Source organism: Carlito syrichta, unplaced genomic scaffold (assembly GCF_000164805.1).
Source record: "Carlito syrichta isolate Samal-C Ts95f unplaced genomic scaffold, Tarsius_syrichta-2.0.1 Scaffold314063, whole genome shotgun sequence".
In the NCBI taxonomy this organism is placed as follows: Eukaryota; Metazoa; Chordata; class Mammalia; order Primates; family Tarsiidae; genus Carlito; species Carlito syrichta.
In genome coordinates, this window is record NW_007258159.1 from 264,429 (window position 1) to 286,449 (window position 22,021).

Consider the following 22,021-nt stretch of genomic DNA (forward strand, 5'->3'; position numbering starts at 1 on the left):
TTTCCTGCATTAACTGTGGGTCCACTTTTATGCCACTCCAGCCCATCCTGGACTGGTGTTTTCTTTCTATCATGGCTGTTACTATTGCTACAGAATTGGAGAACTTTGCCTGCAGTTACTCAAAGTCATGTTTCAGCATCCCATGACTTTGTTATCATGAACTCCATTCATCAGGTTCAGATGAGCCTTCTTAATGACAAATATTTTATAAAATCATTACTACTTTGTAATGATGTTAAAGATAAAAAAAACCTACCCTAGATACAATTACAAAAAAGGTCTTGAATGTAATATAACAAAGAAATACAAAGAAATGTATTTTTTAAAAAAAAACGATGAAGTCTCACTGTGTTGCCCAGGTTGGTCTCGAATTCTTGGGCTCAAGTGATTTTTCCCACCTTGGCTTCCCAAAGTGCTGGGGTTACTTTAGGCATGAGCTACAGGGCCCAGATATGAAATGTAATTTAAATAAAGTGATATATATTTCTATTAGTCAGGGTCCTGCCAAGAAACAGCACAGTAAAAAGAATTCAACCAAAAAGACTTGAAGGATGGTGAGAACAGGGTTAAGGGAACCAATCAAAGATGTTATGGGACCCAGAACTAGGCAGCTGGAAGCTGCTACCACTCCTGGGACTATAGGAGCAGGGGTCGGAATGGTGTTCCTAGAGGCCCATAAGAGATAGAGCTGGAAGGAGGGGAACAGGGAATGAACACCCCACCTCTCCCTCCTCTCAACCTCTGGTCTCTCGCCACTGCCTCTCATTGGCTGAACTCTAGAAGCCAGAGGGCAAAAAGCCTGGGGGACTCAGTCCACAGAACTCAACCTCCTAGTACAGAAGCAGGGCAGAAAAAGGCAAAGAATGGGTCAAGGTGGGGCAGGGCAAACCGGAGCAGCCAGCAGGGTATTTCAGTATGCAAATGCTAGGCCCCATCACACTGGAAGATTGAAGGAAGGGTCACACTATTGCACCTCTGTTGAGGATCACTCTGTGAATATGGGATTTTGGAGCTACGAATGTGCAGCCTGACATGGGTTGACATGCCAGCCTTGTGCTGGCAACTCTGATTTTCCCAAGTGGTGAATTACTCTCAGAAAAGTTCCAAATTAAACCAAATATAATCTTGTCTTAATTTTCAGGTTGCAGTTCTGAAAATTTCAGCGTATATTAAAATCAGGCAAAAATATATTTAGTTTATGCATATAAAATTAAAATATCTTCTCTTATAAATTTAAGAGTATATTTCCTCAACAAATGAATGACAGTTGGGAGTTGGGTGAGTGGTGCAGGTGTCTGCTGAGCACGAGTGTCTTGCCTGTAATAAGGCAATTGACATCCCCCCACTAAATGCCCATGGTACCCCTCTAATCGTGCCAAAAATCAAAATGAAACACCCCAACAAGTTCCCCAGTGCCCTCCAGGCAGGGTCTGCCCTGCTATGACCTATGCTCTAGATATTTTTTGGTATCATTTAATGTTGCCCATGAATTCCTAGGGATGCAAGTTGCCTCCGGTGCAGTTGGGGCAAAAGAGAGAACATCTCTATAAATTAAAATGCCACCTTCTTTGCCTTGTTGGGGAGTGAAGAGTTTTATAAAACTTTTTTGCTGTTAGAGGGTCTGGTCCATGCTAGTTGCTATCTGAAGAGACTCTCCTCCAATTCTTATTCTTGGGAAAGTGTTCTTATAACCTCTCTTCTAAGTCTTGTCTAGCATGCCCTCCTGTGGTATGTAGTTAAAATCACCCAGCTATTCTTACTGGGGCATCAGATTGACTTGAATGTGGAGACAGTAGGGCCAGCATCTGACTCCCTGCTGCTCTGCCATTCTACTGACATTCTTCAGTGCACTCTGCAAGAACATCTCTTTTCCAGTTTTCCTCCTTATCCTTGTTGGTCAACTTGCCCCTAGTGCCACCTCCAAGCACCTGTGGTTACTGCACCTTCCCCATTGCCTAATGGCCAGCTTATGTCATGTCAGGTCTACTTGTGGTTCCGCCCTTACCTTATTTCCACGATGCTTTTTGCTGGTGAATACAGGCATTGGAGTTAAGACCAGTCCTTGTTCCAGGGTCCCAAATCCAACCGGAGTGAATATTATTCCTAGGGATGCTATTAAGCACATACAATTCCTTTCTAAAGGACTGAGATACCGATATGCAAACACCATTTTAAAATACAGATGAGCTGATAAGCCACTTGAACAGTATATTCATCACTTGGAAGAAAGATCTGGCCTATTCTAGTGTTGTGTGTTTAGACCTGGGGCTGGTGGGCCATGAAAGATGGTGTATACTGGTACCCACTTCCACATGAATACTGGAGTGATGAGCTTCTAGTGGCCTCAGCATACTTGTCCTTGAAGGGAGCATCCCCTATGATCATGCAGAATGGGATCAGAGCACCTCCCTCATGTGCATTAGACAATACCTCTACCGACTTCCGTTCTTTTAATCAAATAAGGAACAGAAGTTTTAAACATAGCATTTGAAAAAAGAAGAAGCCACTGTGAAGCCTGTTTCAACCATCAGTTACATGTTTACTTTTGAGGCACTAATATCATTCACTCATCAGTAAGCATATGTCAGTTCCCAGACATTTTTTTTTTTTTTCCAGAAAGCAGGATTTATTGAGAGGACAGAAAAGTTCCCAGAGCGGGAGGGGCACCCGAGACGGTTGCCCCCCCAGACACATTTTGAAATGCTCGCTATGTAGAAGCCTCATGGCTGAACTCCAGGAGCTGTGGCAATGGACAGACTGAGGAAGCTTACTACCCTTGGAAGAGTCAGGCAAACACAGCAGTTCATTACGGTTTGGGAGTGGAACCGGGGTGGCATGGGGCGGGAGTGTCAGACGTTTCCTCGTGGTGGTACTTGAATCAAGCCTGTAAGTAAAACAAGATTTAATAAAAACATAGAAGGAAGAAAGGGCAATTGCTGACTGGCATAACGATGCTGTTTATAAATTAAATGTTCCAAATGTGTGGTAGTCTCAGGTAGTGGCAAGAGATTCGTGATTGTATGTATGTCAGATTATGCATCCCTGAGCCTGACAAGGTCTGAAAGTCAAACTGTACAACAGAGCATTCACTGGGGAGTGAAGACTATGTTTTGATGCTTCCTGCAGGTATTGGGGGAGGGGTGAAACACAGTCACTGGATTTTAGGAGGATTGCCCTAGAGGCAGTGGAAAGGAGGGATTACGGAGGTAAGAAAGCAGGAAGGAGACTGTCAACGTGCTACTCTCATGTCTGTGGCCAAGATAATTTGGGCAAAAGGCCTGTATGTGCTTTTGTCAGTAAATATGCAAGAGGAACTGAATGCATATTACTCATTGATAAAGATGGAGAATGAATTGATGCCTTTACTTTTCTTCTTCTTATATAAGGAGTGTTACTGACCTGATCAAGTTTCAGCCTTTTCTGTCTCACCGAGGCCCAGCCACAGAGGGGACCATCACATTTTCTCTGCACTCTCACTGGTATTGGGGAAGGTACTGTGATACAATCTGCTAGAGCAGGATCATAAATGGACTTTCGATCATTCCTCAGCAGGCTGCTGACTTAATTTTCCTAAGCAATAGCTAGAGTTTACATCCTCATCTCAAGAGAAAAAAAAATGTTCCCTCTGAAGCATGTACTAAAGAGAAAGGCTGAGAGGATTGATTCCCCCACCCCAATCCATAAATATTTACATAAGTGCAAGTTACAAATCTGTGGCTTTGAGATTATCGAATTTCACTGCTTTTACACTCGCAGCATATAAATTTCCAGCAGGCATTTGCTGGTTGTGAATGTTCAGTCTTTGGAGAATTGTCTCTTAGTTTGTTTCCCTTGCTCTCAGAAAACAAACATCTCCTGTGCTGTTTTGGATGCTCTTGCTCATGGTTATGGATCGGTCACTGGAAGCCAAGGATAGTGGTCATTGGTGGAGGGGGCTTCGTTGTGATGGATTGCCTGCTAATGGGCGCAGCACTCTCCTAGCCAAGAGGCTGCTTTTAAAGACCCCTTTGATAACACAATAATTCTCTCCAGAAGGAGCCTTAGATGGTGTTGTAGTTCCAAAGTCTTTGTGGAATTCTTAGATAAATGAAAACACCTCTTTAAAGATCATGTCCCTTTAGCCTCAGAGCAGGTAAGCAGTTCTTTCTTAAAGATGAGTGTTGCATGTGCCATTTTGCAGGTAGACAGGCCTTCCCTATTTTAGTCTTGCTCTCTCCTTACAGAACAGGGCCTGGGCACTCCCCTTTCTACAGTCAGAACAAGAGTAAAGCTTTTTACTCTTGTAAAGCTGAGTAAGGCTTCCCCTATTGTGTTAGTCTATTTTTCTGCTGCTATACCAGAATATTACAGACTGAGTAATTTATAAAGAAAAAGGTTTATTTGGCTCATGGTTCTGAAGGCTGGGAATCTCCAGAATGGTGACAGTATCTGACAAGGGCCTTCTTGCTGTGCTATAACATAGCAGAAGGCCTCACATGGCAAGGAAGTAAAGAAAGGGTAAGAGAGCCCATGACAGAGAGAATGTGGGGGCCAAACTTATCCTTTTTTTTTTTTTTAGTTGAGTCTCTGTCACCCAGACTGGAGTGCAGTGGCACACTCCTGGCCACCACAGCCTCGACCCGCTGGGTTCCAGCGATCCTTCTGTCTCAGCCTTCTGAGTAGTGGTAATTACAGGCATGCGCTACCACACGCGGCTGATTCTTCTTTTTATTTATTGTAGAGATGAGGTCTTGCCAAGTTGCCTGGGCGGGTCTTGAACCCGTGGGCTCAGGCAATCCACTCACTTCGGCCTCCTAAAGTGCTGGGATTACAGGCTGAGCCACCAAGCCCGGCCCAAACTTATCCTTTTATCAGGAGCCCAACTCTGCAATAACTAACCTACTCTTGTGATAATAAAATTAAACAGAATTAAAGTCCTCACGATCTAATAACCTCTTAGTGTAGCCTCAATAGTGATTGAATTTCAACATGAGTTTTGGAGAAGGCATTCAAACCAGAGCACCTAAGATTATGAATTTTGCCATCACTTGATTTCAAACTGGCTTGTTAACCTCAAGATCTAAGTCTTTATATGCTGAAAAGCAAATTGCTTAAATAAACAGAGGGACAAGGTCTTTCCCTGGGTTCTTCATGTGGTAGGCAGTTGATATACATTTGTGGGTTTGGGGAGTAGCTGCCCTGAAAGCAGTTTTGATCTGTCTTCTGGCAAACTAATTTTAATATTTGTTTTTAAATTTGACAAGGCACTATGCAAAAGGTAAATCAAATGAATTAAAACTTTCTGACAGTGGACAACGCCAAGGATTGGATTTTGTGTTGATGTGCTTCAATATATTAGACACATGCAGAAAAGTTTATGTGTGTAGAAGATTAGCTTTCAGACAGGGAAGCAAAGGGGCCATTTCTGTTTTATCCTGGAAGTAACCTAGGTATGACTTGGTCACTTGCAAAGGTGGAACTTGGAGTAGGTAGGCTTAAAACTGGTTTGTCCCTGCCTTAGAATAGAATCTACCGAGAGAAGTTTTAGCTTGGCGCCTATGGCAGTAGATGGTCGGAGTCCTTCAAGAGATTTGCAATGGGAACCCAACATGAGAAGCTTAGTTTTCCAACATGTAGGCTGACCAAGACACAGGATTGACAGTAGCTGTCCCCTCAGATTTCTTGCTGAACAGGACTTCATGAAGACCTAGAAAGAGAACATGGAAGAGCCCAATAAGACCATAGTGCCCCTAAGAGGAAGCTGTGTTACTAGTCAGATGACCAGAACAGAGACTCAGAAATAGGACCCAAGACAGAAGCCCAGAGAAGAAACTAACAGTTGAAGAGATGCTTCATTTTTGGTCTTGGAGGAAGGCCCGAGATAATGTCTTATTTATTTTGTATCTTCCAATGTCTAGCAAGATACCTGAGGATGTATTACTCATTTAGTAAATATTTGTAGGATAAATTAATTGATAGTGAGATGATGAGAAAATATAGACTGACTTGGATTTGGTGACTTCCTTGAGATTCCAAATGTGGCTTGGTACATCTTTTAACAAAGATGGGCAGAGTTGGGGCCTAGTTTTATGGACTGCAATGTGTATGACATGGGTGGTGCTTTGAACATGTCAAAGAGCAATTAAAACTTACGTAAAATTGACTTTAAGTTTATAGGGACACTAAAAAAATTAGAACTTTCACTATGTAAAGTTGGATTAAAACTTACATAAATTGAAACTTACATAAAGTTGTATTTAGGTTTACAGGGGCATTTTTAAAAGGCCTTTCACTGCTATTGATGTTGTGTAATTCCCAACATAGGCAGGTAGTAAAGGACTAAGTAAGGACTGAAGTTACCGTAGAGGACATGTAATCTGGTGAAAAACCATGGGCTGTGGTTTCAGGCAGACCTGGGTTTCAATCCCAACTCCATCAAACAGCAACTGTGTGATCATGGTCAATGACTTCACCTCTTTGAGCCCAATTTAGTCACCAGTAAAGTATAGATGCGGCTGCATTCTTGGAAGGGGTGTCATGGGAGTTAAATTAACCCACCTAAATGAAATACCTATGTGGTGCTTGAGACATAGTGGGCCTCGGGAATGGTATTTTCTATAAAAAGTCCTGAAAGAAATGCGAAGGAGAGAGAGGCAAAGGCATTTTCGTGCCATACTGTGGGTGTGACGACCCTGGTGGGCCTGAACTTTACTGCTCCCAAATGATGTGATTTTTGCTGATGTAATGGGCTGGGTCGATGTCGTGCAGATCTGATGACAGGACACCCACACCCTGTCGTTCTCCCTGCCAAGACGGACGGACTGTAGCCATTGGAGCCTTCACTCCGCTCTCCACACTCCTCCATATGAACGCCCCAGTGGAACTGAGCTTTATTTGTATCCTCTGGAAAAAATCAACAAGAACCTTGTGGCGGTCACGTTCTTGTGGCGGGGGGGGGAGGTATCTGTTTTCAGAGCTGGCATTCAGCCACCTCTGCACAGCCCACCCCTCTCAGCCTTTGTCCAGTTATCCAGTTTGATCAATTGGAACTTGAGCTTGCATGTTGACCATCTCTGCTTCTGGGTTGGAAGACCAGGAAAGCACTAAAAATAAGAAGTCAAGAAGAGTGTTCCTTTTTTCTTTTGCAAAGACTCCTTAGAAAAATAAGGTGATTTGTTGGATTAGAGTCATATGACACTGGTGTTTTGTCATTAGGTCACAGAACGACGGGGCCCATGGGGAGATTTGAGGTTCTAGAATCTTGTCGTCATGGGTTGCATCATGGGTTGCATTTCCTCTTCTTCTTTTTTTTTTTTTTTTTTTTTGAGTTGGAGTCTCACTCTGTCGCCCAGACTGGAGTGCAGTGGCCGCTCCCGGCCACCACAGCCTCGACCTGCTGGGCTCTGGCGATCCTTCCACCTCAGCCTTCCGAGTAACTGGAACTACAGGCACGCGCTACCACACCCAGCTCATTTTTGATTTATTGTGGAGATGAGATCTCGCCAAGTTGCCCAGGCGAGTCTTCAACACGCAGGATCAGGCAATCCACTCACCTCAGCCTCCCAAAGGTGCAGGATTACAGGCTGAGCCACCAAGTCCAGCTGCATTTCCTCTTCTACACTCCCGCCTCTGCCCCTCCTTCCATCCTTTTTCCTTCAGCCCAAGGCAGGGGGTGGGCATGGATGCCACATTTATGGTTGGGCTGACATGTCTTCTGAAAACATGAGTAGGCTGTGTGCATATGGAAAGGTAGGAGCACATGGTAGGAGCACAGAGTCCGACATGGGTTTGTGCTGACCTCGCCCTTGACCAGTTCAGGGACACTGCCCTTGTGGGGTCCTGCTTCCTGCTGTCATTACTTAATATTTACTGATTGCTTAGTATGTTCTTGGTACTGAGCACATGCTTCATATATATTATCTTGTTATTAGCCTCACTGCAATCTTACAAAGAATGTGTCATCATCTCTGCTCTCTAGATGAAGAAAATGAGACTCAGGAAAGTAGATGAATGACATAAAGTGACATGAGCTTCGAAGCTAATGATTTTCCTACAGCTGCAGGTCCTGTCCAGCTATTGCATCTTCTATTGCTGTTACACTGACCTCACTACCAGCTGACTACAACCGTTCCACTACAGTCACGGGACACACAAAGACTTTTGATCATTCTGTCAAATAATTTGGCCTACTTAACGAAATTGCTTTGCAGAAGAAGAATTTTGAAAAAGGATTACTTATTTTACAAATGTAAGGGAATCAGATTAATATCATTACATTTATAAAAAGGAAATGAAAGTTTGCAGGGAGAATAGAGATAGAAATAAGAAAGAGTAAAAGAAATGTACCTATAAATCTTTATGTGCTTGCCATAGCTACTTGCTTTATATGTGCCAGTTTATTTAAACTTCATAACAACTCCATGAGGTCCATGCTAGTGCTATTATTTCCCCTAATTTACAGATGAGGAAACTGATGCACAAAGAAGTAGAGAACATGCACTTGATCACATACCTGGCAAGCAGCTGAACTAGAACTGAATCCCAGAAGTCTGACTCTGGAGCCTTCAGGTTTAATTCTGATGATACAATGTTTGGCCTTCCAAGCACTTTTAGGGGGTAAGGACAAGGGACTAGGGAAAGCTGCAAGAGGCTCTCCTAAGTCATTTTTTAGGCGTCTCCATCATGAATATGGTGACAACTAAGATGATTTCTAAAAAATATAAGAATTGGCCATACATAAGGCAGGGTGGCTAAGGCAGTCATCATCAGTAGGGTTGCTATGAGAGTTAAATGAAAGCTGTTTTGCACAGTAAGTGCTTCATAAAGGTCAGCTATGAGCTGTTCAAGCAATGCAGTTGAAGATGATGGTGGTTTGATTTGAGATAGTTTAAGAGAAGTAGAATTGAGAGGATTTGACCATTAGTCAGTTGTGGAAGGGAAAAGAGGGGAGAAAGAAGGAGGTGAGAGGGAGAGGAGTGGTAGAAAAGGAGAAGAAAACAATGAAAGGAGTAGAGGAAATGGTATCAAATAAATGTAGGTCTGGTAGGCATGGTGCCACGTCCCTGTAGTCTTAACTACTCTAGAGGCTGAGGCAGGAGGCTCATTCAAGCCTGGGAGTTTGAGGCTGCGGTGAGCTGTGATGGCATCACTGTACTTCAGTCTAGGTAACAGAGAGAGACCCTGTCTCTAAAACAAACTAACAATTTTTTAAAAATATGTAGATACTATAAAAATACTAAGTGTTGGCAAAAGTATGATCACTGGAGAAAGTGTATGAAAGAAAGACAAACAGACAAGTAAGGAAAACCCAGGATCTGATGGGAGAAAAATTCAGACTTATTCAACAACTGTCCATAGAGGACCTATTAGACCCCCTCCAACAAGACAAGATCTTCTGCTTCCTAAATTTTTGGTGGGTATTTGTTCTAACATTTGTGCTTGTTAAATGTTTATACTCTGAGTTTAGTGCAGAAAACAGGTGATATTTATTTTCCTGCATAAAAACCTGTTGGTAGTCATAATTTTCCATTAATTCATCATGACTAGAGTCTAGAAATTAGGATGTGTTTTTTTAGTAATGAAATATATATATTTGATGTGAACTAATGGCTGACTTACATGAGGCCATACCTCTAGGATTTTCTGTGACAGCTCCAATTTCATGTCATAGTAACACTTTCCCAGCAGTTGATTTATAAAATGACTTATTGAATGTGATTGAATGTGTAGACACTTTTCTTTAAATAAATTAAAAAGCAGGAAACTCTTGTGTAAGAATATGTCCTGATTTTGTTTCAGAAGATATGTAGACTCATTGCCATTTTTCAAATAGGAAAACTAAGGTAAACTATAGAGAACCCACATGCATGTCTAATATATATATGATATATATGAGAAGAGACCATCCCCCCAACCAGAATTATCTTTTGGAGGGCAGGCCCCTTGTAGTACATGCTTCCCCCGCTAGGTAAGTGTTCTAGGAACCCATCGGCATCAGTGTACCAACCAGCATTGTTGTGAGAGGCTACGTTCAGCTTCGTGACAATTTTTTGGAGATTCTTGCAACATGTCTGCCCATTTAATGATGGGTAATTTATTAGCACACCTGCCCACATTATGCTGAATGTTCAACAGTTTTTGACCAAAAAACGGCATGACCCCCATGCCCCAACCTCCCTATTCACTTGATCTCACCCCAAGTGTCATTTTTTTGTTTCCCTGGATGAAAAAGTCCTCAAATATTTTGCCAGTGTGGGAGAGGTGAAACAAAAAATGGCTACAGAGCTAAAAGGCATCAAAATTGACAAGTTCAAAAACTTGAGCAGTGGAAAAAGTGGATTGATAGGTGTATTGCATCAAACAGAGAGTACTTTGAAGGTGACTGAAGTTTAAGCATGTAAGAATAAATACACGATTTTAAAGAAATAAATTCTGTTTTGGAGGGTTCCCCCCTTCTGTATATATTAGATCTATATATAAAATATGTAGGCCGACTTTATTGAGATGCAATTCACATATCATAAAATCCCCTCTTTTAAAGTACACATCAAGCCGGGCTCGGTGGCTCAGCCTGTAATCCTGTGCCTTTGGGAGGCTGAGGTGAGTGGATTGCCTGAGCCTGCGGGTTCAAGACCCGCCTGGGCAGTGAGACCTCATCTCTACAATAAATCAAAAAATCAGCTGGGCGTGGCAGTGCATGCCTGTAATTCCGGCTACTCGGAAGGCTGAGGCGGAAGGATCGCAGGAGCCCAGCAGGTTGAGGCTGCGGTGGCCGGCAGCGGCCACTGCACTCCAGTCTGGGTGACAGAGTGAGACTCCAACTCAAAAAAAATAAAATAAATAAAGTACACATCAGGGTATTTTAGCACTGTATAATTACAAAATTGTGCAACTATCACCACTCTCTGATTTTAGAACATTTTCATCACCCACGAAAAGAAACCTTGTACCAATTAGCAGTCGCTCCACCTCACCATAGCCCCCAACAACCATTAATCTACTGTATATGTGGGTTTGCCTATTCTGAACATTTCATGTAAATGAGATCACATGATATGTGACCTTTTGTGTTTGTGTTCTTTCATTGAGCATCCTTTTTTTTCAAGGTTCATTCACATTGTGGCATGTATCAGTACTTCATTCCTTTTTGTAGTTGAATAATATATCACATTTTGTTTATCCATTCATTGATTGTTGGGCATTTGGGTTGTTTCCACATTCTGGCTATTACAAATGCTGCCATGACCATTCAGGTACAACTTTACAAGTTTTTGTGTAGACATATGTTTTCATTTCTCTTGGGTGTATACTAAGGAGTTGAATTGCTGAGTCATATGCCAACTCTTTGTTTAACATTTTAAAGAACTGCAAAACTGTTTTCCAAAGTGGATGACCAATTTTACAATCCCCCTAGCAATACACGAGGGTTCTGATTTCTCTACATCATCACCAACACTTGCCATGGTTCATTTTGATTTTGATCACTCTACTGTGTGTGAAGTGATATCTCACTGTGCTTTTGATTTTCTTTTCCATAATGATTAATGATGTTGAATATTTTTCATTTACTTATTGACCACTTGTATATTTTCTTTAGAGAAATGTCTATTCAAATCATTTGTTCTCTTTTTAATTAGGTTAATAGTCATTTTATTTTTGAGTTGTAAGAGTTTTAAAAAATATGTTCTAGATGCTAGAACCTCTCAGATACATGATTTGCAAATATTTTATCCCATTCTGGGGAGCATCTTTTTACCTTTTTACCTTGACAGTGTCCTTTGAAGCACACAAAAAATTAATTTTGATTAAGTCCTATTTATCTATTTTTTTCTTTTGCTACTAGTACTCTTGGCTTCTTATCTAAGGATTTTTTTTTTGTGGCTATATCGAAAGTGACAAAGATTTACATCTATGATTTATGAAGAGTTATAGTTTTAACTCTTACATTTAGTTCTTTGGTCAATTTTAATTTTTTATATGGTGTGAAATAGGAGTCTTGCTTTATTCTTTTACATGTGCATATCCAGTTGTCCCAGTACCATTTGTTGAAAGGAAACTTTTTTTCTCCATTGAACTGTCTTGGCATCCTTCTTGAAAATTAATTAACGATAAATGTAAGAATTTATTTCTGGACTCTCAATTGTAGTTCATTTGATCTATATTGATCTACATATCTATCCTTATGCCAACACTGCAATGCTTTGATTATTGTGATTTTATAAAACGTTTTGACATCAGAATATATGAATCTTCCAACTTTGTTCTTTTTCTTTTCAAGATTGTTTTGACTATTATGGGTCCTTGAATTTCTGTATTCATTTTAAGATCAGCTTATCGATTTCTGCAAAAAAAGAAGCCGAGATTTTGGTTAGGATTGTGTGAACTCTGTAGATCAACCTGGAGAGTATTCTATCTAACAATAGTAATTCTTCCAATTCATCAAAGTCTCTCCATGTATTTAGGTATATTTTAATTTTTAAATGATGTTTTGGTGTTTTTAGTACACAAGTTATGCTTTCTTGTTAAGTTTATTGTTATTAGTTTTATTATTTTGATGCTTACTGTAAATAAAATTTTCTTAATTTCATTTCCTGATTGTTCATTGCTAGCTTATGGAAACAAAATTGAGTGTTGTATGTTAGCCTATATCCTACTAGATTGCTGAACACATTTATTAGTCTTAATAGTTTTTTAAAAATTGATGTGTTCCTTGGTACCTTCAATATACAAGATTGCATCAATTATATAATCTGTGAATAGAGACAGTTTTTAAAAAAAATAAAGATAGTTTTATTTGATCCTTTCTAATCTGGATAGCATTTATTTCTTTTCCTTGCCTAATTGTTGTGGCTAGATCCTTCAGTGAAATCGAAGTAGTGAGAGCTAATATTTTTCTCTTGTTCCTGATCCTAGGAGTAAAACATTTAGTCTTTCACCATTGCATATAATATTAGCTGTATATATATATTTGTAGACTGCGTTCATAGGATAGAGGAAATTCCCTTTTATTCCAAGTTTTTTGAATGTTTCATTATGAAAGATGTTGGGATTTTGTCAGTGGTTTTTCTGTGTTTATGAAGATGATAATGTGGTTTTTATACTTTATTAATTTTGTATATTATATTGACTGGTTTTCGGATGCTAAACCAACCTTGTATTCTTGGGATAAATCCCACGTGGTCATAGTATATACTCTTTTTTCTTTTCTAAATTTTTTATTTTAATGATGTGGGGTACAATTCAGGGTTAGGTATAGAAATATTCATTATGCAGTTACCCTTGTTGATGAGGTGTGCCCCCTCTCCCAGTAGATTCCCATATATACTCCTTTTTATATACTGCTAGATTTGGGTTGCTATTATTTTGTTGAAGATTCTTGCATCTATTTTCCTAAGAAATATTAATATGTATTTCTTTTTCTTGTGATGTCCTTGTTTGGTTTGGGGACAAGGGAATAATGACCTCATAGAATATGTTGGAAATTGTTTTTCCTCTTTATTTTTTGGAAGGGTTTGTGAACTACTGGTGCTAATTTGTCTTTAAATGTTTGGTAGCATTAGTAGTGAAGCCATCTGCTGAACTTCCCTTTGTGGGAAGCCGTGTGTGTGTGTGTGTGTGTGTGTGTGTGGGTGTGTGTGTGTGTGTGTGTGTATTTATTACTGATTCAGTCTCTTGTTTTAGGCTTAGTCAGATTTTCTGTTTTTTCTTGAGTCATTTTTGATGGTTTGTGTCTTTCTAGCAATTTTTTCTTTTCATCTGAATTGTCTAACTTGTTTTTCTACAGTTGTTTGTGCCCTGTCTACTTTTGTTTCAAGTTCTTCTCTTCTTCCTCCTTTTTCTTCTGAGATGAGGTCTCACTATGCTGCCTATGCTTGTCTTGAACTCCTGGGCTTAAGCAATCCTTCCATATCTTGGCCTCTCAAAGTGCTAGGATTACAAGTGTGAGCCATCGTGTACAGCCATGTCTGTTAAACTTTTTGAAAATGTAACTATGGTCTCTTGTAAGACACAGCCATGCAGTTTTGGAGTATGGGTCTTGTGATTATAATGACTATTACAGAGTGCTAACTATGTGCTGGATATTTTGCTAAATACTTGACACAAGTAGTGTGTATTTCAACAACCCTTTGAGGTAGGTTCTATGTTATTCTAGAAAGAGAAGCACATATACTCTTAAGCACATATAATGCAATTGGTATGTAGTGGGGCTGGTAATTGTACTCAGATAGCCTGGACATAATCAGAGTAGAATCCACTGGTAGGTGTACATAGTCCCATCTTTTCCAAACCTTATTTCAGGAGAAAAGAAAATCTGAGGGTGCCTCTTTACACAGAGAACCATTGGTCCTGAGGATAGGATGCTAAGGGCAGGAATATCAGGAGTCTTGCAGCTTCAGGCCAGCTCAAGGGACCATGAGACTATGGCAGGTTCTGCAGTGGTAGAGAGTAAGGTATTTTGAATTTCCCCACATTATTTCCTAGAGGCTGCCGCAAGTTTAGAGGGAGGGTGTGTGCTAGGTGCTTGGATGGTGATGCAGTGCAGAGGGGTTTCTAGCTTGTCCCATGGCAGCAGTCCTAGAAAGGTACTTGATGAAGCTTCTCTAGCCTCCGAGGCAAGAGGACAGCCTGAGCCCTATCTTTGTAAACTGTCCACAGGACCCAGAGCCTTCTAGAGTGATATTCATGTATTTGTATCATAAATGTAATTTCAAGGTTCACAGGCACTTAGATTAATTCTACCAGGTGCAGAAAAATCCCACAGCACTAGAAAATGGGTTGTCCCACTCTGCTCTAAGAATAGCATAGCATTTGGGGGCTGAAGGCCTGAATTCAAGTCCTAGCTCTACTTTTACTGGTTGTGTGACCTCAGTCCTATTACTTTCTCTTTCTAAATCTCAGATTTGTCATCTGCAAAGTGAGGGAAAAAAATACAACCATCCCATAAATCATTCTAAGAACCAAATTAAATTAATGTATGGAAAATGGCTTTGTAAACCGTTAAACTCTACAAAAGTTCACTAATGGCTATTTTTTTCCCATATGGAAAAAGCCACTGAATGAATAATCTTTTGCATGAGTGTCCATTTATGTCAGCCTGCTGAGGTCATATGGTGTGGCTTTGAAGTATAGAAGGTGTGACTGTCAGGTTTTAAAAAGGAAGCAGAGAGACTATATTTCTCTTGCCTCTCTGCAATGTAGAAAGCGCAGCTGCAAAGGTAGTGATTTCACTGAATTTGCAGCACCTTGCTGGGACAGAAACAGTCAAAATAAGGACAACTGTGAAGCCAGACTCAGGTAAATTGAAGAAATGAAATAAAAACAGACCTGAAGGGCATAATAGCACCTTCATTTAGAAAAAGTGTTATTAACATAAGTAAGTACTTAAGTTTCTCTTGTGGTCTCTCTAGTAAATTACATCTAGTTATTACCTGATCACTTTTATCCTAAACATATGACTGCAGGGGGAAAAAAGCTCTCAAGTTTTAACTTGGTTGGAACTTTGTGAAAATTGGGAATGATAATGTTTCTTCAACATAATATATCTCTCATCTGCTATAAGGAAATTTTCACTGATTGTTTTGGTAAAGTTTCAATCAATCTTGAAAGAAAAAAGTGTTTCAAGTGGTGGAAAGCCTGTAGGCGTCTGAGTTGGCAGATGTGTGTCTGGTTCCTGGTTGCCTCTTGCTAGCTGGGTCCTTGGGGAAGTTGTTTACCTCAAATTTTCTCAACTATAAATGGGGAATAATAAAAGACTTTTCAATAGTGTTGTGGTGAGAACTAAGTAAACAGCAATAAATCTTAGTTGCCTTATTTTCCTTCTTTCTGATTCAGCTTTTCATATCACAAGATCAGCATTGCCAATCCGGAAACATTTCCAAAGTCCTTCTATCTCATTTCTGAAATGCCCTCAATGGTCTAACTTTTCTCTGCTCAGGAGCATCTGGATTCTGAGAGCTATCCTGCCGGTGGTCAAACAACATTTTTCTGGTCTGTTGACTCCTCTGTGGATTCTGAATCCCTCTGAGCCCCAATGGCCAGGCCTTGCAAATCTGGGCTGTGTTCCGGAAGATTTAGTGGTCACATAGTTCTAGGCATGAACATGATTACATATTTCTAAGACATAGACCACTGTATCAGTCAGGGTCCCCATGGGAACAGATGGTACGCTTGAAGGGTAATCTAAGAAAATTCATGAAGGGACAAATTACAGAGTTGTGCGTAGGCTAACCAGGGATGAGCCACAACAGAGAGCCTTTTCAAACCCCTGGGTCTGTAGAAACAGGGGGCCAAGGGAAGACCCCACTGGGGAGGGCAGTAGCTGTGGTTTAGGGGCTGCTTGTCTTGGGTGGAGACACATAGCCACTGCTACTCAGGGTCCAGCAGGCAGTGTAGGAAGCAGACACATGACTTCTCCACCTTCCACTCTCTTGTTGAGGGAGTCCAGGGTTTCACTGGTAGAGGGCAGCCACCGAGGGCACAGAACAGGGGAAAGAGGAACAGAGAATGGATCTAGAAGGTCAGAAGGCCTGCCAGCAGAACCATCCTCTCGGTAAAGTGGGTCATTAGGACTGGCCATGGCATTACAGAAACTTACCCCAGTCCCTAGAAATACAGGGAAAGAGCATTACACACAAACACAACCTGTCAGTCCATCCTTCTATTTTTTTTCTATCCTTTTACATGTCTAGAAAAGAAAACATATACTACTTCACAGTTTTAGCTTCAAGAAGTCCTTTCTACAGTTTGCTATGCATTCGAGGGCGCCACTCTGGCAATACACATGTCAGATAGAGCACCCATTCCCAAGACCCTGCTGAGGATTTACGAAACGGGCTATTTCTCCTGGTGATGGTTGTAATTCTTTGTTTTACTTGTGTAGCTAGAATGAAGAGTAGCTCTTGAGGGTGACATAAGGTGTACGGAAGTCACCCCAGATTACATCAGCCTACCCATGTGTTAGAATTTCCCACATTGCTCGGAAGGATAGGGTAGGGATCCCACTCCAAATCCCATGCTCTCCACCACTCTGTTCTTTCTCAGAGACTACGTCTTTTTTTTAAAAAAAAAAAAATTGTATTTAGGTTTCTCCAACACCTAGCATGGTTCCAGGCAAGATAGACCTCCAGTAAAAATTATATTTGATAATTAAGTGAACCACCTGTGCCCCCTGTGTGTCCCTGTTTTGTCATGTGATTGCAGGCCCTAACTGATATGTGTGTATAAATTCTGTTGTACGTGGGGAAACCACACAGAGTCAGAGTGATGGGAAGGAAAATGTTCATTGGAGAATTAGCTCAGGAAATTAAGAGTTTGCTGGGTAGTACTGAAATTATAGCCTGTGTTTAAATGTAGGGAAACAAATTTTAAAAACTAGGACCTCGATTTTTTTTTTTGCCACATAAACATAAGTTCATACATGAATAAAAATGAATGTCTCTGCCAATGAATGATACTAAAATGCCATGCTATTCTTGCTTGTTATTTCTGTCACCAGAAAATAAACCATATTTACATGATTATGGAATCATATGCTTTTCAGGAGTTTTAGATTCCGATTTCACAACAGTAATAAGAGCCGGCAGTTACATGGCATTTAACCATGTGCCAGCACAGTTCTAAATTGCTGACAGATGTTAACTCCTTTAATCCCCACATACTAATAATCCTTGGAGGTAAGTACCATTATTCTAAGATGTAGGGGAATGGAGGCACAGAGTGACTAAGTGACTTATCCAAAGTCACACAGCTAATTATTGAAAGAACCAGGATCTGAACCCAGACCCAGGACTACACAGCGCTATGGGGCTGTGAATTACTAAGTATTCACTGGGTACCTTGTTCATTCTTTACCACAACCCTTCGTGAAAAAGAACAGTTTTGTGCATTTTACAAGTGAGAAGGTTAAAATTCATAGAGGCTTAGCAAGGTGTCCAAGATAAAATGACTGGTCACCTGCAAGGGCAAGGCAAGGCAGGCTCTCCAGACTCTCATAGAATCCCTGCCTTCATCGCGGGCTTCTAGGTACATTTCTTCTGTCTTACATTGAGTCTTTTTTTTTTTTGAGTTAGTGTCTCACTCCGTCTCCTGGGCTGGTGATGCTTACTGCCACCCCAGCGTCAGCCTGCTGGCCTCTGGCGATCCTTTCGCCTCAGCCTTCCAAGTAGCCAGAACTACAGGCACGCACTATCACGCCCAGCTAATTTTTTACTTATTGTAGAGACAAGGTCTCACCAAGTTGCCTGGACTAATTTCTTGAACCTATGGGCTCAGGCAATCCACTTGCCTCGGCTTCCCAAAGTGCTGGGATTACGGGTTGAGCCACTGAGCCCGGCCTACATTGAGTTTTGTATTTATCTTGTACATAACCAATAAATGCTTCTGATAGAAAAAATAGATTCACAAACAATGCATGTTCCCATTGCCCCGCTGTGACCACTATTAGTCTGTTAGTGTTTTGGCATGCGTCCTTTAAGATTTTTTTAAATGCTATTTTTAGATTTTATTTGAAAGGTGTGGGGTGCAATTCAGGATTAGGTATACAAGTGGACATCGTGCAGGTAAAGTTTGAGGCCTCTCTTTGGTCCCCACTTTGCCTGGTTTGAGATCAGGTGCCCTTATTGATGCTGGGCCCCTCCCCCTCCCCAATTCCACCAGTATCCCACTACTGCCAATCCCTTTCTTATAATATTATGGTAAATGTTCAGGGTCCGTGTATGAGTGACTTTAAGATTTCTTATATGTGAAGTCACAATCTGAGATACAACATGATTGATTGGTTATTAAAGTTTTTTAGAACTGCATGTGTTCAATGAATAATCAAAATCTTTAAATTTAAAATAATCACTCAGTTCTGTAAAAGTCAAACCGAAACCAAAACAAATCTAACCTTTTGAGAGATAAAAATTATATTCAACAGGTTTTTCACCCCAGCAAAAATGTTCTTTAACCACTAAGCCCAAATATGGCATCTAATAGTCAAAGCAAATACATGCATATATAGTCATTGGGATCATCCCAAATTTGGTTATATGGGACTAAAAAGGTTTCGTCATCTTATTTGTAAGGTAAATCAGTGTTGGCTTCTAATAGGAAAAAAGTAGTCATTATTATTATAATTATAGCTAATATGCATTGTATATTCACTATATACCAAAAAGTATTCTATGTAGCATATGCATATGTGTACAAGTGTATGTACTTGTTAATCCTCAAAATAAGCTTATGAAGTAGGTATGATCTCTATTTATAGATGAGGAAACATGCACAGAGAAGTTAAGTTACCTCCCTAAGGTCACACAGCCATGATTTACAGCCAAGGTAGTGTGATTTCAAGCAGCAGCTATAGTGGTAACTGAAGAAGTAACCGGAAGCCCAGTCTTCAGACTCTCATATTGCTGCCCTGTGGGAGCTGTTGTCACAGGGGCTATTTTCTCTCTACCCTTCCCCACTAGGTCATCCCTACTTTGGGGGAGAAGTCTAAATATTTCTTTATGCACGGGATAGATCGTGTGGTCTAGTTTATGAGAAACTGAGCATCTGCTCTGTGTTAGCCTCTGTCCTGGGGAGTTATTATGATCCTCACATCTTCCTTGGGTACAGAGGAGGGGAGAAGTCAACTGTCCAAGGTCCCTCTCTACAGCCTGGACTCCTTCAGTGCTTCTTCGTGCTCTTAGAATCAGTTCTATTCTTGGTTGACTAGAAGTCTTCTGCTTCTCCCTCTCAGTGAGGCCTCTCTCTCCCTGGCCTGCACGCTCCAGCCTCACCAGCCTTCTTTCAGCTCCTCAGACGGGCCAAGTTCTTTGCTTTTCCCACCCCTTCTGCCGGAACCATCCTCTACTGCTTACTCTTCAAAAGGCTCATACATATCTGTCAGGCCTCAACACAAATGTCACCCCTCAGAGAGGTGAACCTGACCTCCTCCTTCAAGAAGCTTCCCTGTCTACTTTCCTGTCTATCATATCACCCTCCTTATCGCTTTCACTGTACTTTCCAAAACGTACATTAGTCCCTTTCTTGATTTGTGTGCTTGCGTTTTTTGCTTATTTAGCTTTTTGTGTCTTTCCCTTGTGAGGTAAGCTCAGTAAGTACAGGGGCGGGGCCTTCCTTTCTCGTTCATTGTCCTCTGTGCCACACCTGACAGTGTCTGGCCCTAGTGGGTCTTCAGGAGATTTTGCTGTAAGACTAAGTCTTCTGGAGGAAGACAAGGGAAGATAAGGGAAGAGATGACTCTTCTAGTCACCTTCAAAGCATGAACCCTGGCCATTGCTTTACTAAACTCTGGTGTGGCCATGTGCTCTTTGAGCTATGGTCGCTGCCATGTTTTCTAAACTTTGGTCCCCTCTCCTACCTTGAGGAGGTGAATCTTCTCTCTCTCTCTTTCTAATTTACTTTTTAAATAAACTATATTTTCCAATCTAATAAAATAAAACACAAACCCTGCACTGTGCTTGGGTGAATGAAGTCTGCACTCTGAGGTCAGCAAGATGTAGCCAAATCTGGGGTTGAAGACCAAACCCATGAGTGAAGAGCAAGGCTGCCGTTCGATGTCTGGAAGGGCCCACTGCCTGACTTATTTGGCCAGATGTTCTTGGGAGTGTCTCATTGTCACCTTTGGGTCCATGACCCCAGCCGGTGGCAGGGGACCTCCCTTGCGCTTTGAAGATTTCTAATGAGTGCTTTGGGGTGTGCCTTTAAGTGGCTTTTGTGCACTGTGGAATTTGGCTCTCAACAGCCTCATTTTTTAAAGGCCCGTCTGAAGCCTGGTTTTGTTGGTTTGTATTTGCTTGCTTTTTCTTACCTTAGCTCACTGACTCGCCTCCTTTGAAGGGCACCCGACTCTGGTACTGAGCAAGTTCTCTCGCTCTGAGGAGTCTACTGGACGTTGGTCAGCTGGGGATGAGGCTTGGTGGATGGGGAGGCTTTCTCTTATGCTGCTCTTTTTGGAACTTTCCATGAGTATTATTAGAAGGAGAGGGATTGCAGTAATGGCTCTGGCTGTCAGTACCGGTCCAGGTAGGAAATAGGAATAAATGGGCTTGAACTTCACAGTGCACACTGGTGAGTCCTGACCTCAGTTTCCACAGGCGTTGACTGGTAACTATTGGTTTCAGATGAGAGATGGACGTCTTAATCTCCCCATGTGTGGGATGGCCTGTGGGGCTGTATTTTGCAGGCAGTGAAGTTAAGGCTTGCCCAGAAAAATAACATGTTTTCCTTGCCTGGTGCTTGAGCTGTTTGCCCAGTGACTGGCTGATTGGTGGTTTGGGAGGAAAGGAGACATTGGTTAACTTGGGTGTCCAGAGGATTTGTGTGTGTGTGTTTGTGTAAATGACTGTTTCTGTTTCTTTGGAAACAGTAGGGGGTAGATGAGGAAATAACGATGATACTACTTACTACTCATGACTTGTGTTCAAGGCCCTTGAAGTATCTTACAAGCATTAAGTTGGTGTCACTATTTAAACAGCTTGGTCGCTTCTAGAATACTAGAAATTCTTTGATGTCAGGATGGAAAAGGTGGAGAGGGACACTGAGGGCTTTGGAAATAACGGGGATCTTGCCATCCTAACCCATATTCCAATCTGCTGTGTTCTCTGTAGAGACACTTAGTGGAGAAGATAAATCAAAACTGTATCTAATCAAGGCTTGCATTTAGCCTTGTTGGAAAATGCTTTTCTGAAATAAAAATTGCCTGACACATAGGATGTGATGGTGGGTGGGAGACATATTTTCATTAAATACGAATTTGACTACTCCTAAGCATTAAAACATGCAAACTCTGTTTGACTTTGCACTTGTATAAACCTTCCTGCATTGGGAGGTGACCAGCTTTTAGGGACAGAGGTCTCAGTTCGTCGACTTTAACTCCCTACTGCCCTGAGCCAACCCAGGAGCCGCCATCTCTCCACTTTCTCAAGGCGTTGAAGTGACCAGATCACTGGTTATGACTCCCCCTCTTTCTTTCACAGCTAACTAACAGGTCCCACCTTATTCAAAAGTTTGGTTTTGTTTTGGTTTTTTTTTTTTTTTTTTTTTTTTTTTTTTT

The 22,021-nt window shown here is 41.2% G+C and overlaps 1 protein-coding gene across 1 annotated transcript in view; it reads left to right on the forward strand.

Annotated features, from left to right (window-relative positions):
- CREB5 (cAMP responsive element binding protein 5) overlaps positions 1-22,021 on the forward strand; it is a 427,090-nt gene that overhangs the window by 43,768 nt on the left and 361,301 nt on the right. The gene's annotated exons all lie outside the window — the stretch shown is intronic.